Source organism: Notothenia coriiceps, unplaced genomic scaffold (genome assembly GCF_000735185.1).
Source record: "Notothenia coriiceps isolate Sejong01 unplaced genomic scaffold, NC01 NC01_scaffold00010735, whole genome shotgun sequence".
Taxonomy (NCBI): Eukaryota; Metazoa; Chordata; class Actinopteri; order Perciformes; family Nototheniidae; genus Notothenia; species Notothenia coriiceps.
The window spans coordinates 106,101-120,231 of record NW_011343436.1 but is presented as its reverse complement, the minus strand read 5'-3'; the positions used below and the strand labels follow the sequence as shown (position 1 = coordinate 120,231).

General features: G+C 41.8%; 1 protein-coding gene across 1 annotated transcript in view; it reads left to right on the top strand.

Moving 5' to 3' along the window:
• The window catches only part of LOC104946192 (plexin-A1-like), a 34,648-nt gene that overhangs the window by 10,988 nt on the left and 9,529 nt on the right, over positions 1-14,131 (top strand). Inside the window, exons 3-4 of the mRNA XM_010771971.1 lie at positions 1,280-1,288; positions 4,894-4,900. The gene's annotated coding sequence lies outside the window, so the exon portion shown is untranslated. The remainder of the gene's footprint in view (positions 1-1,279; positions 1,289-4,893; positions 4,901-14,131) is intronic.

Below are 14,131 nucleotides of genomic sequence, written 5' to 3'. Positions count from 1 at the left end.
GTAGTTCTAAAGAACAACCCAAAAAACATTTTTTCCCCCAAAATAAAATGTTGACAACAATCAATTTCGATTACGATGCGGCAAGACCCTAAGATAAGCACAAATCATTGCTTGTCATTTTGTTCTACCTCGGGTAGCGGTATCTAAAATCTGGAGCGGCCCTTCCGCTGACTATAAGTGGGTGGGGAAACATATAAAGGGAACTTTGGGCTGCTTGCCTCTGTTTTCTTGTCAAGCGCTACAGCCACACTAATGGATCTTGCGCTTTATGAATTTTATGTAGTTGCTTGGGCTGGGGTCAAGCTGCACTAAGGTTATATAATAGGAGGCCACAGTTAAAATATCCATCGACAAATTTGACCCCTTCAAGCCACTGCTGATGCCAATGTTCACTAATCTCTCATACTCCAGTGCTAATACTTCGTATGGACACGAATAAATCCTCAACTTTAAGAGCACAATGCGCCCTAACTTTCACATGGCTTCCCTTTTGTAGATACTCAAAGACAAACCATTTGCGTAGGAATTAAGGTACCATTTTGCCCAGAAAGAAACAGCATTTTCCAACCATTTAGAGCACACCATGCTGCTCTTGAGAACACAACGTTTTCTCTGTGGTAGATCCAGCAATGGAAGAAGAATTACCACAGCTCCTGCCCACAGTCACAATTCAATGCTTGAGCTTCACTCTTTCTAAGGATCTATGACCGCTGAAGCCATTGAAAACAGCTTGAGAGTTTTACCACCTGCTGCTAGTGCTGAATCTCACCCTCTATCTACTATATCACCCCAGGCCAGGTTCTGTGCTGCTTCGCCTAAAGTGCAGTAAGCGGTACCGGACACCTCTATGGCTGTTTGTTCGTGTTTCTGTTACTACATAACAATTACATCTGCGAAAATAGTTTTTCCAAAAAACTTCTTTCTGTTTTTCAAACAAAACTGAAAAGACAACTTTGGGACAATTAACAAAAACATGTTAAGCTATCTAGCTTAAATAGCCAGATTGCTTCATATAGAGAAAATCACCAAAGCTAGAAAACACGGACATGTGTGAATACAAAAACAGCCACCACACAAACACACTTATTTACGACGTAGACGATACTACATCGATTTTACAGACTACTGATAAACGCTATGTTTTTTTTTTTTGTTTTTTACGTTCTCTTCTTGAGAATGAGTTCACGCCGTGTGTTGTACTCACAGTCTGAAAGCTTATTCAGTGAGTCTTCAAAGCGAGTGCAAGTCCTCCTCAGTCTGCCTCCAGGTTCAGCCTCTCAGTCCCTCAGTGCCTCCTCAAATCCACTGAGCTGAAGGAGACTCTGCAGTCACATCAGGGATTATTTCGGCAACAGAAAGAAGGTTAAAAGTTTACTCACTGAATCCAAAAACATCACGGTGGATCACCAGGAGGATTTACACTTTACAGATCAAAAGCTACATGGAAAACAGTGTGCTAAAAATAAAACAGTGTGATACTTAAAGGGGACCTATCATGCAAAATGCACTTGTGTACGTCTTTTATACATGAATATGTGTCCCCGGTGTGTCAGGGAACTCACCAAGTGTCAGAAAATACAACCCTCTGTCTTTTCCTCCATACCCAAACCTCTAAAAACGGGGCTGCAACGGAGTTGATTATTATTTGAATTTTTCTGACGTCAGAAAAGGGGTGCTCCGCCTATATGGGCAACTCTCCACCTATCAGGGGAATGAGAGACCGCTCGAAAGCGCTGGAGACGCTGTAGTACATATGCCAGGCCTGTAAGCGGCGCTGTAGTCTGCCACAAAAGCAGAATCAGCCCTTGCAAAAACAGGGCTGGAAAAGAGCAAATAAAAGAGCAAATAGAGCGAAATGAGGCATGGCTAAAATGCATGAACTGTTTGGTATTTTGAAAAAATGTTTTATATAGGTATGGCCCTACAATATATGTTTCAAATATAGCATGATAGGTCCACTTTAAGTAGCATTTTGGGATACTTATACTTTACTTCAGTATTCCAATATTTTGTTTCTGATTCTGATATGAACATTTTACCTACACAAACTCATCAGAAGTCAAAGTTCTTTTGGAAGCTGAGGGAGCAGATAGGAAAGTGTACATTCGTTTCCTGCCCACCTGTCGTGTTCTGCTCCCCCGCTGAACAAAGACCCCCTGCGTGGCACACCTGCAGTATCTTCATAAAAGCTCTCAAACTAAAAGATTCAGTGTGTGGGAGTGTGACAGAGAGAGAGGAGAGAGGGAGACTTTGGCCCGGATTGTTTCCTCTGCACATCATCGCTGCTCGCTCAGATCTCAGAAAACAAAGGAGAAGAGGGAGGGAAGGCACTTGAGCTAATAATGTGCAGCCTTTTCTGTGAATCTTTTGAAAACTGATCAAAACTAAAAGAACACTAGAGATCAAAACTCCAGTGCATTTATTAGGGTGTTGTGTCTCGTCAGATTTGTTAGTATTATTTATCTGTTTAATTCATATCGTCAAGTCCGCGTCTGCTAACCCTTTTTTGTTGTCTGTCATTTCCTGTTTTACTTTGTTAATCTCTTCTCTCATTTGAGGTAGTTTGACTCCTACCCTGTCAGTGTGTTAACTGACCTGATTACCTGCCCCTTGTGTGTGTATTTATTCTGTGTTTTCTCTGTGCCAAGTGCCAGATTGTTTCGACCCTTGTGTTACTTCTCAGCCAGTGGTTTTCTGAGCTACAGTGAATCTAATGGCACATTTCCACTGCAGCGGGTTAGCCCCGTTTAAGCGTCCCTAAGCGTCCTCGCTCAGGCCGCCTCGCTGGCCGTGGCTCATTTCCATTACAGTTTAGGACCTGGGGTAGCAACGCAGTGTAGGCGGGGCGGTCGGCTTTTTTTTGGCCAATGAGATGTAGGAACGTCGTCACCTCCTCGGTCGACCACGGTGTGCTTTTCTTTGACGTTGCCATTTTTGTAGCTCCTCCGTTTACAAAAATGCTGTGTATAAAAATGCTGCAGGCTTGCTTCTAGATATATATGCGACGCTAGGGATGATCTCGCGCGCGATCTTGTGTCGATTCTCTCGGACCAATCAGCAGTCGAGAGTGTTGATAGAACCACGATTTTATGGGGCCGGAAAAAGAGGGAAAAAGTACCCGCTAGCCGGTGCTACGCTATATGGAAAGGCCACCAAAAACTGGCCTGGCCGCTTGAGGACGATTAAGGACGCTTAAACGGGGCTACCCGCTGCAGTGGAAATGCGCCATAAGTTAGTTTTTTGTGAAGTCATTTGAGAGTTTCTGTTACCTTGCTTATCACCACAAGTAAATCCTTTTTTTAATCATCTTTTGTCTGGAGTCGTGCATTTGGGTCCTATCATTTTTGTGTGTGCCCCAGTCGTAACATAGGGTGCATCTCACAGGGATCGTCACATCAACATTATTGTAATATGAAAGGGGGAAACGTGTCATGCAGAAACACTGAACTCAGCTTTAAAAATGGGTGTGGCTGCTCCTCTGAAATGGTAACGTGAGTTATTCGGAGCGGAGTACAATCCCTTGTTATTACAAGGACTATTTTGTTCAATGATTTAAGATACTCGTGAATTTCCAATGTCATCCTGTATGACAGCTTGTTCTCTTTCCCTCTTATCAGCATCGCCCTCCAAAGCTTTTTTCACCCCACGTTCCTCATTCAATAGTAATTCTCTCTTTCTCTCCTACTCTTCTCCTCCTCCCTACATACTCATCTTTTCGCTTGTCACTTTCCCTTCATGTCAATTACTCCATTTCTCCTTCCTCTGGCACTGCTCCCCCTCTCGAACACCTTCTCCATTCGTATCCCACTATTTCGTCATCCCTCCTTCTCATCCTCCTACTTTTCTTTTAATTCCACATGTTTTTGTCTCCCCTCTCTCATCTATTTACTTCATTGACACTTCATTTCTGTCATGTGCTTTCATCCATCATCGCCTTCCTATGCTTTATCAGTTCTTTTGCATTCTCTCTCTTCTCCTAACATACCAAATGGTTTTCCTCTTCCTGCAGGACGTTCCTTCCTTCTACCTCCTCAGCCCTTCTTCCTCCTCCTTGTCCTTTGCTTCATCCCACACATTCTTCTATCCCTCCAACATGCAGCATCTTCTCTCCTTCTCCTTCTATATTCATCGCAGCAATGAGTGAGTGACCTGAATCTGTCTCTTTGCATTACGACCCCTCCCTTCAGCAGCTCAGGAACACCTCCGAAAACAAATAGTGCTGCTGCCACCTTGGCTTTAGTGCCCTCTTTTGTGTGTATGACTGTATGTGTGTGTAATTGAACCTGAAGTGTTAAGGAAGACAGCTCTGTGTGCTAGTACTACAAGTACACCGGACTTGGCTGTGCCTCATTTATGTGGGAGTCAGTTTATTGGAGGCAATGTGTGTGTGTGTGCGTGCGTGCGTGCGTGCGTGCGTGCGTGCGTGCGTGCGTGCGTGCGTGCGTGCGCTTTCCATACAGTATGTTTATCCGTATGCCAAGCAGAGAACCTTAAATGTGCCTTTTCCAGTAAAAGAGAAACTTCAGATTATCTCACATTGCCAGTGTCTTGAACGTATGTGCATATATTCTTGCGTTTATGTTTCTGTGATATCTTCTATATGCACAGATTCTGGCATGTTTTCTGTAATTGCTTGTGCCTTACCATCCATCACAGGGCTGTTTTTCTCACGCTTTCTTCCGTCACAAACTTGTTCTCCCTTCTGCGGGGAGACGAAGCAAGAAACTTTTTTTCAAAATCATTCTGACAATTGTTTTTGTTTTTCTTCTTCCTTTAAAAAAAAGAACTGAACAAAAGCATACATAACAAACTTTCTAGAAAGGGGTTGCGTGGGGGTGGGGTTTGGATGGGGAGAAAGAAACATCATATCTGCCAAGCAGGAAAACAATCAAGGCAGATAGCACTGAGTTGTCAAAGAGTGTGACACAACCAAAACACTGACGTCCCACCATGGGAAAACGAAAACACTCAGAGAAAAACATTCTCTCAAAAAACTTTGTTTTCACAGTCAACCTTTCTCACCGTACTTCAACCGTTCAACTTTCATTTTTCGCAAAATCATGTTTCCAAGGTGCAGCAACATTAACTTTTGTGGAAAATGTACTTGACACTGGCAGGCTAATGGATGCACTTACTTGAAGGTTGGTTGTGGCGTTGTTGTTGGAATACTAAGCAAGTTTAAAAAGAAGAAAAATAACAGACTTGGATTTCAACTTGAATGACACTTTGAAATGGTGAGTGCAGAAATGTCAAAAAAATAGTTTAACATGACAGACTCAAGTTTACATTTTTGAACTCGACTGAAAAGTTTTTGACGCTTGTGTGTTTGATGACTGATGCCTCCCTAAACTCCTACGCCATCATCACCAGGCCTTCTAAACATGATTCAGCATTTTCTGCTTATATTTGATTAAAACAATACATTTTATTTGATACTTTTGGCAATGTTACCAGAACAGTAGCCATTTTGTTGTATTTATAAAGAAAACAAAGGCTGGTCTGTCAATTACCATTTGAATCCCAATAAGCTAAAAGTTGTCAGTTTAGGTTTTGTAAGAATTCTACAGTAGCAAAAATACCTATTACTGTACGAATAAAACATTTCCAGGGGCAGTAAAATCCCTCTTTATATACCAGAAAGATATTCAGCCCCGGAGATATTTTGATACTTGGTGTAGACTACACACAAACCAGGACCCCATGCTCCCCGGGCGACAACACTACCACAGCACCTGAGGTAAAGTTCAGCTTCACAGAGCCTTTTCCAGATCCAGACATTCTCCCTTTCTTCTCTCAAAATCCGATTTGATAAACATGAGAGGGTGCCATATTTTTCGCTGGGAGTGGACCAAAGAAATGTATAACCGCAGAGGACTCTAACTAGCCAAAAGGAAAAACTATCCCTGCCAATGATGTCCATAGAGGGATATAAACCGACTACAAATGCATAAAATGTTCTTTAAAGATATATGACTAATGACAATATTACAGGGATATAAGATATAACACACCTGTGGGCGTTTGATGAGTACATTTGATTCATTCTGTCACTTGCTTTGTATTCTTGTGCTGTGCATGTTCTGTACTGTAGGTGTACGCCATCAGACTGTCTTTCCATATTTCTTGTTTTAAAGTGTACGATTACTCTTTTAAACGGTGAACAGCTTGCAAGTCAGATGGCAGAGCTTGTTTACTTTAAATTGGCAAATCAACAGATCTCCTGTTCAGCCAAAACAGTAGAGGATGAGTCTAAAAGTACACTAAGTATGAGCAATGGAAAACTGTATTATGATGTTTAGAAAATGTTTTGCTGTAAAAGAGCTGAAGTAGGAAGTTGTGTCTATTATACATTTTGGTATGGTGCATGTATTTTATTATAATGTAATGTATCAGATTCTGATTGATTTCCTTATTGATCGAAACACAAGTTTTCTTTACATTTAGAAACCAGGGTTGATTGACATAAGTCTTGTCAGTGACGATATATGGTAATGTTTGAAGAGGTAGACAACCTCACAGGGTGTGTGTGTGTGTGTGTGTGTGTGTGTGTGTCAACAGAAGCAGTGACCCTGGACAGGATTGTAGAGTTGGTGCAGTTTAATGGGCCGTGGCTGAGGCAGTGGCCCGGTCAGTGAGTGCTTTGCTTTAGGTAGCGTCAAGGATGCCTCAGCCACTCAAGACATGCTGTGAATTCACACAGTCACAACTCAACATGCCACATCAGGCACACCACAGGAAAAGTTGTGCTACTTTCCCCAGCATTGCCGTTGAAAGATAGTGTAAGCTCCATGTTAAACGCCAGTGGATGCATTCAATGATGAATCTCAGACTTTGAATATGAGTGATATAAAAATTGGACGTCAAAACGTACCTGCCTATTTAGTCTGAGTAACAAAGGGAGACTGCAGCATGTCCGATCCCTAATTTAAAACCCCACAGATCCACTTCAAACTCATTTAAGATGTCAGACCAAATTCATTTTAGCCGTCAAGTCTCATTAGTAGCAGACCATTTTGACACACAGGAATAACACAGCATAGCTGGACTCAACAGAAATTGGTAAAACTGCAGAAAAATTATCATCACCTCAACACAAACACTAAAAACATTTGTATGTAGGCTAAGTATATATATGTATAGTTAACAGAGAAAACATAATTTATCTGCTATGGAGTCTTATGTGTTTGAGTGTAAAACAAAAGGCTTGTATTACAGAGAGAATGGCAGCATGAATTGATGGGATGCTTTTTACACGATGACTTAATTATCTGCACTTTTCTAGTGACATTCACTCCACCACTATGAGCTCACCACAGAATACGTTTTAGAGGAACTTCAAGTGCTCATTTCACAGGATCTTTGAGGAATGACAGAATATAAACCCTTCTTACAGCAGACATGTTGATCCGTCCATAGGTGCAGCTAAGAACATTAAAGATGGCTGCCTCTCATTCAGGGTGTTCTACTTACAGCGCAGTAAGCAGTGCTTGCTCTCACTGGCGCGGCATGCTGACACATTTAAATCTCCAGCGCCTTTGTTAATGTTATTAGCTACACCTGTGCTTCCCTGCTGTGACACGTCAGACATCTGCACTTAGATGGGGGTAAAGCTAAGGAGCGTAACAAAAGCCTGAGCAGCACAGATATGCAGGATATATAATAAACTGTGACATTCAGGGCATGATATCAAGCAAGAAAATTATCCCTAATCCTGATGATGAAAATAGCTCAGTGTGGCATCATGTTGCAGGTCGCTCCTCATCTCTGTACCGTGACAGTCCAGTCATCGATCTGGCTGAGGACGCTGGCTTCGATTAGAGCTCAGGTGGAGGAAGCGATGGTTGGGGCAGCAGAGATTGAGGAAAAGTCTGATATGATGACTGCTTCATCTTGACAACACCTCCCTTGAGTCCAGCTCCTTTCACCTCCTTCCACTGCTCCTTCCTATTTCCACCCTTCCACTCCTGGCCCCACAGGACTCAGTGGAGCGATAGACAGAAACGGAGCCCAGTCACCTCCACCTGGTTATTATCAGCCACGCACCTGCTGCCTCTTCCTCTCCTCTCCTGCTCCAACTCTTTCCTGTTTTAGGCTCCTCATCCTCACTCAACCCTGACTAATGGGGATATTTCATTTTTGATTTTTGGCAGCGTATGCACATGGGGGTGCACTGAAGCTATAATTCAAAGCTCAGTCTGGTTCTTCAGAATGTGATGGAGATTGTCTGTGTTTTCTTCGTCTCTTGCATGGTTTGTTTCTACATGATGACACTGACATGACATATTGTCTATAAACCTCCTCCGCTGGAAGACAAAATGCTTCGCCTATGCGTAAAGTGTAATGTGCTAAACCAGTCGTTACCTTCGCTTTCAACTCTCTCCCAACCATCCTGTGATGACTCCAGTGTGACAGGTTACCATGACTACCTGACATTGAAGGCACCTCTCTATCCATCTGTGCTGCAGCAATTGCTTCCACCCACCCTGCACTAACCCTCCCTCTAGCTCCTTTCTAGCACTTCTTCCCCCTGCAATACAAATGCTATTCATTCAGAGAAGAGAGGAGAAGGTCAAGGCAGGCAGCTCTTTGAAAGCTTCAGCTCCAGAATAACTGAACTCAGCTGACAAAGGCGGGAGAGAGCGAGCAACAAGCAACAGGGGCTATAAAAAATTCATAACAAATGGAAAGGCAGTGGAAGTCCAACAATATGTGAACTGTGCACTGTGAACTTCTCTCTTTGTTGCTTGGCTTTGCTGCTCTGTGTTGCAGTCGATTATTACGTATCAAAGTTCTCTACTGGATTCAAGGCCTCCCGACTTATATTGCATATTCTTTATTGTAACAACTACTACTAGAAAATTCAAAAATAACTCAGACGCACTGCTTTGAAAGTGGATTTGAGAGTGCAACAAAGGATCAGGGGCATGATGAGATGAGGAGTACTTTATATCCAAGTTTACACTATTGTAATTCCTACACTTCTTTGCAGCATTTTTATTTTGTCAACCGGGCACATTATGTGTGTCAGTGAGCTAAACATCTGCAATCATTCCAAATAATTGTGCTGAAGATGAATAACACAGAAGTCTCTTTTGGTAGAGAGTAAAGTCCTTTTATGTACTCTCTGCACAAGCTGATATATGAGCTACCAGGGAATACACACTGTGCCGTCCCCGCTACAGTACATAAAAGCACATCTGAACATTCAGCATGGCTGCTTGGTACACGAGCTGATCTTTTTTATATCATGCAGTAATTCAAGCAGCAATTTGCAGAGTAGCTTACTGGAAAAGAACCTCAGTTTAGAGTAGACAGACTGTCCCATTGACTAAGGTATCGGTAGTTTATAATTCAAATGCAGGAATATACATAACACTTTTTGACAAGTTCTTAAAAATTACAATTGTACTGTAAGTGCTGATTCCAGATAATGATTTTAAAGCAAGTCATTTGAAAAAAAACAAAAAATATGGTTGTCTTGAAACTGTTAAATTGAAGCTAAATCCAGGATGAAATAATCTAAGCTAAGAGGCAGTCCTCCGCTAAGGCTGTTCCAACAAGCAAGAAATTCAACATGCATTTACGACGTGATATAGATTACAGGTTCTCCCTCGGCCAATGCAACACCCTTTCACCAATTTTACTTAAAACAGAAGTACATTTTACGAAATACTGCTAACAGACAGACAAACAAACCAACACACTAACTTCCATTGCAAAATAATGAAATACAGTAAAAATCTACCAACCAACATATTACTAATAAACATGTATTGTGCTTGTTCTGCAATAACAAAACTGTAACAATTGGCAACTTGTGGTTTTACAGGGAGCAACTGCTTGTGCTATTGTATTAGCTGTAAAGTGTCTCTACTGTAGGCTATTTTTATTATATGTGCAGCACTTTGGCTCGACCAAAAATCATTTATAAATGTGCTATATAAATAAAACTTGATTTGATTTGATTTGAAGCAGCTTAATGCTGAGCTCAGCAAATTGCCTCCTGGTTATAGCTTAATAATTAAATAGACAGACTTAATAATTGTATTTTATTTTCCATCTAACTCAAGGCAAAGAAGTGTGTTCACCAAAATGTTGAACTTTCTTATAATGCATAAATATCTTAATGACACACCAACACGAATCAATAACATACATGGGTCGGAGGTTTGTATTTACTGTGGCTTCTGCTGTTATGCAACCTAAAGGTCAGTTAGAAATATCCTTTGCTGTGGGTGATAAAGCATGGAGTGATGCCATGAGATGAGTTGCAGCAGCGGGACTCACACAGCCACCCTGAGCAGCAGCAACGTGCATTAATTAACCCTTTCTCTTATCAACCCTCAACAACCTGGTGGAGAACTGTACCAGCAGTTAAACCTCAATCTCAAGGTTGCATACACCCGTGCTGTATATGTCAACGGCATAGCCTACACCCACGCTCAAACACACGCACACACACACATCCCCACACCTCCATCATGGCCTTATCCCCACGGTAAATTAATTGAGCTAATTAAGGGTCCTCGTGTCTGTTCCATTGCCAGGCAATGTCCGTGCCTTATCTCAATCCCACAATGCAGTTGATCACAAGCTGCTGTGTTTGAGACGTTCCCATGAAGGGATTAATTAATTAATGAGCGCCGGGTCGTTAAGACACGCCGCATCCCTCTGACATCAAAGTGACGCTGGTGAATGCACGGGAGGATAGCGGTCGTGTTTGGAAGCGAAGTGAAAAGGAGCATGTTCAGAAAACTCTGTTGATCACACATGAAAGGCCGACAGACAAGCTGAATGTGAGGGTCAAAGGGCAAAGCTTAGGATAAATCTTTGAAGGATTTAAGAAGCGCCTGGTATCTTCTGATACGTAAAAATTAGCATTTATTATTTATCTTAAAATTAATCATAAGTAAATGTTTCAAGCTCTGAATAAGAAACGAAATGTAAACATAGTATTTTCCTTTCATCGGTTCTGTTTTGTTATCTTTAAAGACCATGCAATGCATTTTTATCCTTCTTGACGGCAACGCAGCTAATTACCAAGCAGAGGAATAATGGAGGGAATTATTCTCCTTATTGTCTCAGGAACTGCTCTTTCAAGAGCCATTCAAATAATTGGAAGAAAAATAAGCAACTGGAAAATGTCTACATATCTATTTGACTTCTTTGTTGTGCCCCCTCAAAGCTTAATGCCACAATAGACCTAAAGAGATTCATTCTTCTCTCCAAGGAAAAGTATTGGCTTTCAAGTTCTGTTCACTGAAGCTGCAAGACACAATAAAAAAATTGCAGCCAAAGACACACATTTGAAGATCAAAGAGTGGCTCTATTGTGTGTGTGTGTGTGTGTGTGTGTGTGTGTGTGTGTGTGTGTGTGTGTGTGTGTGTGTGTGTGTGTGTGTGAGAGAAAGAAAGAGCCACTGTGGACGGCAGCCATAACCATGATTAAATTGACTGACGGTGTTTTGTGTGGGATGAACTTGACCTCTCTGACCTCCTGAGTGCACAAGAGCCATCCATGTTTGCACACACAGAGCGGATAATCAAATTCATGCATGTAAAATAACTTCTGCACTCACACGAGCACAAAGATGCCAGCACACACATGCTCAGTTGATCTCTCCATCCTTGAGTGGAGGTGTGAGGGGTGGATGGGCTAATCGGACAGACTCCTCTGGGTGCTGTGGGATGTGACCCATCACCTGGCAGGGAAGACAGGCGAATCAAACAGACCGACTCTCCCCATTCACAGCAGGGGTCTCTTCGGGGAGCTAAACATGTTTGTGTGCAGGCATCTGGGGAGGAAGGGAAGCTCAACGGTGACACTTGGAAGTTGAGTTCAGCCCATCATCGATTAGAATCATTCTGGCTCGAGGAGAAAATCGAGGAAATATATCAAATAAGAAACGGCTTCAAAAACCATCAGTCATGAGTGGCTTGCCTGCAGAATAGGTCCGGAAGATATTACAGATAACCTCTTTGAAAGCTCGGCAACACTCCATATAGATTGTCAACCCATGTGTGTTAATCAGACATCAGGAAGCTTCTGGTCAGTGGAGCAGGGAATGGATTTTTTCTGTTCCTGACAGGGAGACGCCGTCCATAATGGTTCCTACCTGTGGAGAAATTACCAAGCCAGTCAGAACAGAGGAACATCAATCGGCGAACTTTCACTCCGCCTCAGACGCAGAGACGCGGTGAAAGCTGCCCTTAAAATGCACTCACTGGTTTGGATGAATTGCCTTGATTTTTTAAAGGACATTCTAAATGTTTAATTGAACTGTGAAAAGTGTGTTAAGGATTAATGCATAAATGAGGCAATATGGAGCCCAGGCAGGGAACTTTGCTGTCATTAGTACATTGTGGCTTCCTGCAACCGGAGACATTAATAAAGACGGGTTAATGGGATTGTGAGCCTACCAAAGCCATAGATGTGCTGTCTTGGGTTAACAGATATAATATGAGACACTAATGGATTTAGTGTCTCACATGGACAAGTGTTTTTGTTTTAACGGACTACTACTTACAAGTTAAATAAAAAATTACAGTGACCTTAGATAATCTGCAAAACAACCAAATTGTTGTTTATTAATCTTTCTACAAGTTAGCCTGATGACAAGTAGGCCTACTAATCACGTAAGAAATTAATTAATTAAAACTACCTGGCTTAAAAAAACAGTTAAGAGTCAAGTGTGTTTTTGCACAATTTACTTACTCAGCTATTTGGGAGAGAAAACGAAAACTTTTAGCAGGTTCTGATTTTTTTTCACTGCTACTTGATACAATAATTACGTGTCACGGGTAGGTTGAATATGTTAATGGTTGCTGTAATAATTCCTTTTCCACATGAAGTGGTCCCTTTGTACCGTGACTGCTCTGCAAGAAACTAACTTTCAGCTGAAAATGAAATGTTAGCAGTCTGAGATTCTTACAGTAGGTGCAAATTGTATACGTTTCTGTGTCGGCCATGAGGGTCACTAAGGGTCGGTTTGAACAGGATTTGAATGGCCTATATCTGGGGTGTGGTTGTGTTTTGAAGGTATCATGTTACTTTGTCTAAACACCTTCTCGATGTGCATATGGAATGTGAACAATTGTAATGTAAGACCAAGTAATCCTAGCCTTACCTTTTTTTAAATGTTGGCCACTTGAGTTCACAAAACAGTCAACATGTGCAATGTGATTGCAAACAGTTGCTCATTTAATAACTTGCATTTATTTGGAGTAATGTATCTATTCACCAGACAGAGAACTATGGCTCTCCTTTTAGCTCTGTTTTGGTCTCCACCTAATTCAGACAAGATGTCTTAGATCAGCTAAAAGCGCAACTATATTCAAGGGCTAGCTGCTAATGTTTTCTGTCTTGTTTGGTGCTCTTTAAGTGAACAGTGAGTTTATAAATGCACGTTTGTTTTAAAGAAGTTACCTGATGCACCCTGATCAACAGAGTAACAGTAGGCCTACAGTTGGGTGCCTTAAAATCCAAATCACCAAAAGGCACCTTTCATACTATACACATTTGATCAATCAATAATATAAATAATATTGATTACAGCAGTTCTTCATTTGTCTGTCTGGTCATACATTGTGTGCTTCTAAATGATTAGGCAGAGGTTACCCAAAACATCTTTACTAAATAATCCCTACTGTGCCAACATGTTGTTGCCCAAAGGGGGTTTATAAAGAGTGGCTGTGAATGTCTACGATGGTGGGCTGTACTAACACCCACTCCTCTCCTTCAGACTCACAAAGCTTTTTCTGTGCACTATAAGTTAAAAACGGTGACAGTAATCCTTCTCGTAGCATCCCCCAACCAGTCACGGCTGTCACCTTCTCCTCGCCAGGAAGAACTAAACTGCTCACTGGATTTAGGGGCCTATAGATTCCACTGCTACTTATAGTGCGCCAGTTCTGCCATGGTCTCGATGCAACCCACATTGACAGATACTAAAAGACTCCTCATCTAAAATAGAATTCCAATCTCACTGGGTTCAGAGTGTGATAAAACACAGAGCCCTCTTCAATTGTAACTAAACGAGATTAAAGAGGAAATGGGAGGGGGCAAATACAGATCATGGCTTTATTAACTATGGCAACAGAATTCTGAATGCGTGGAGAGGTGGATGAGAGAG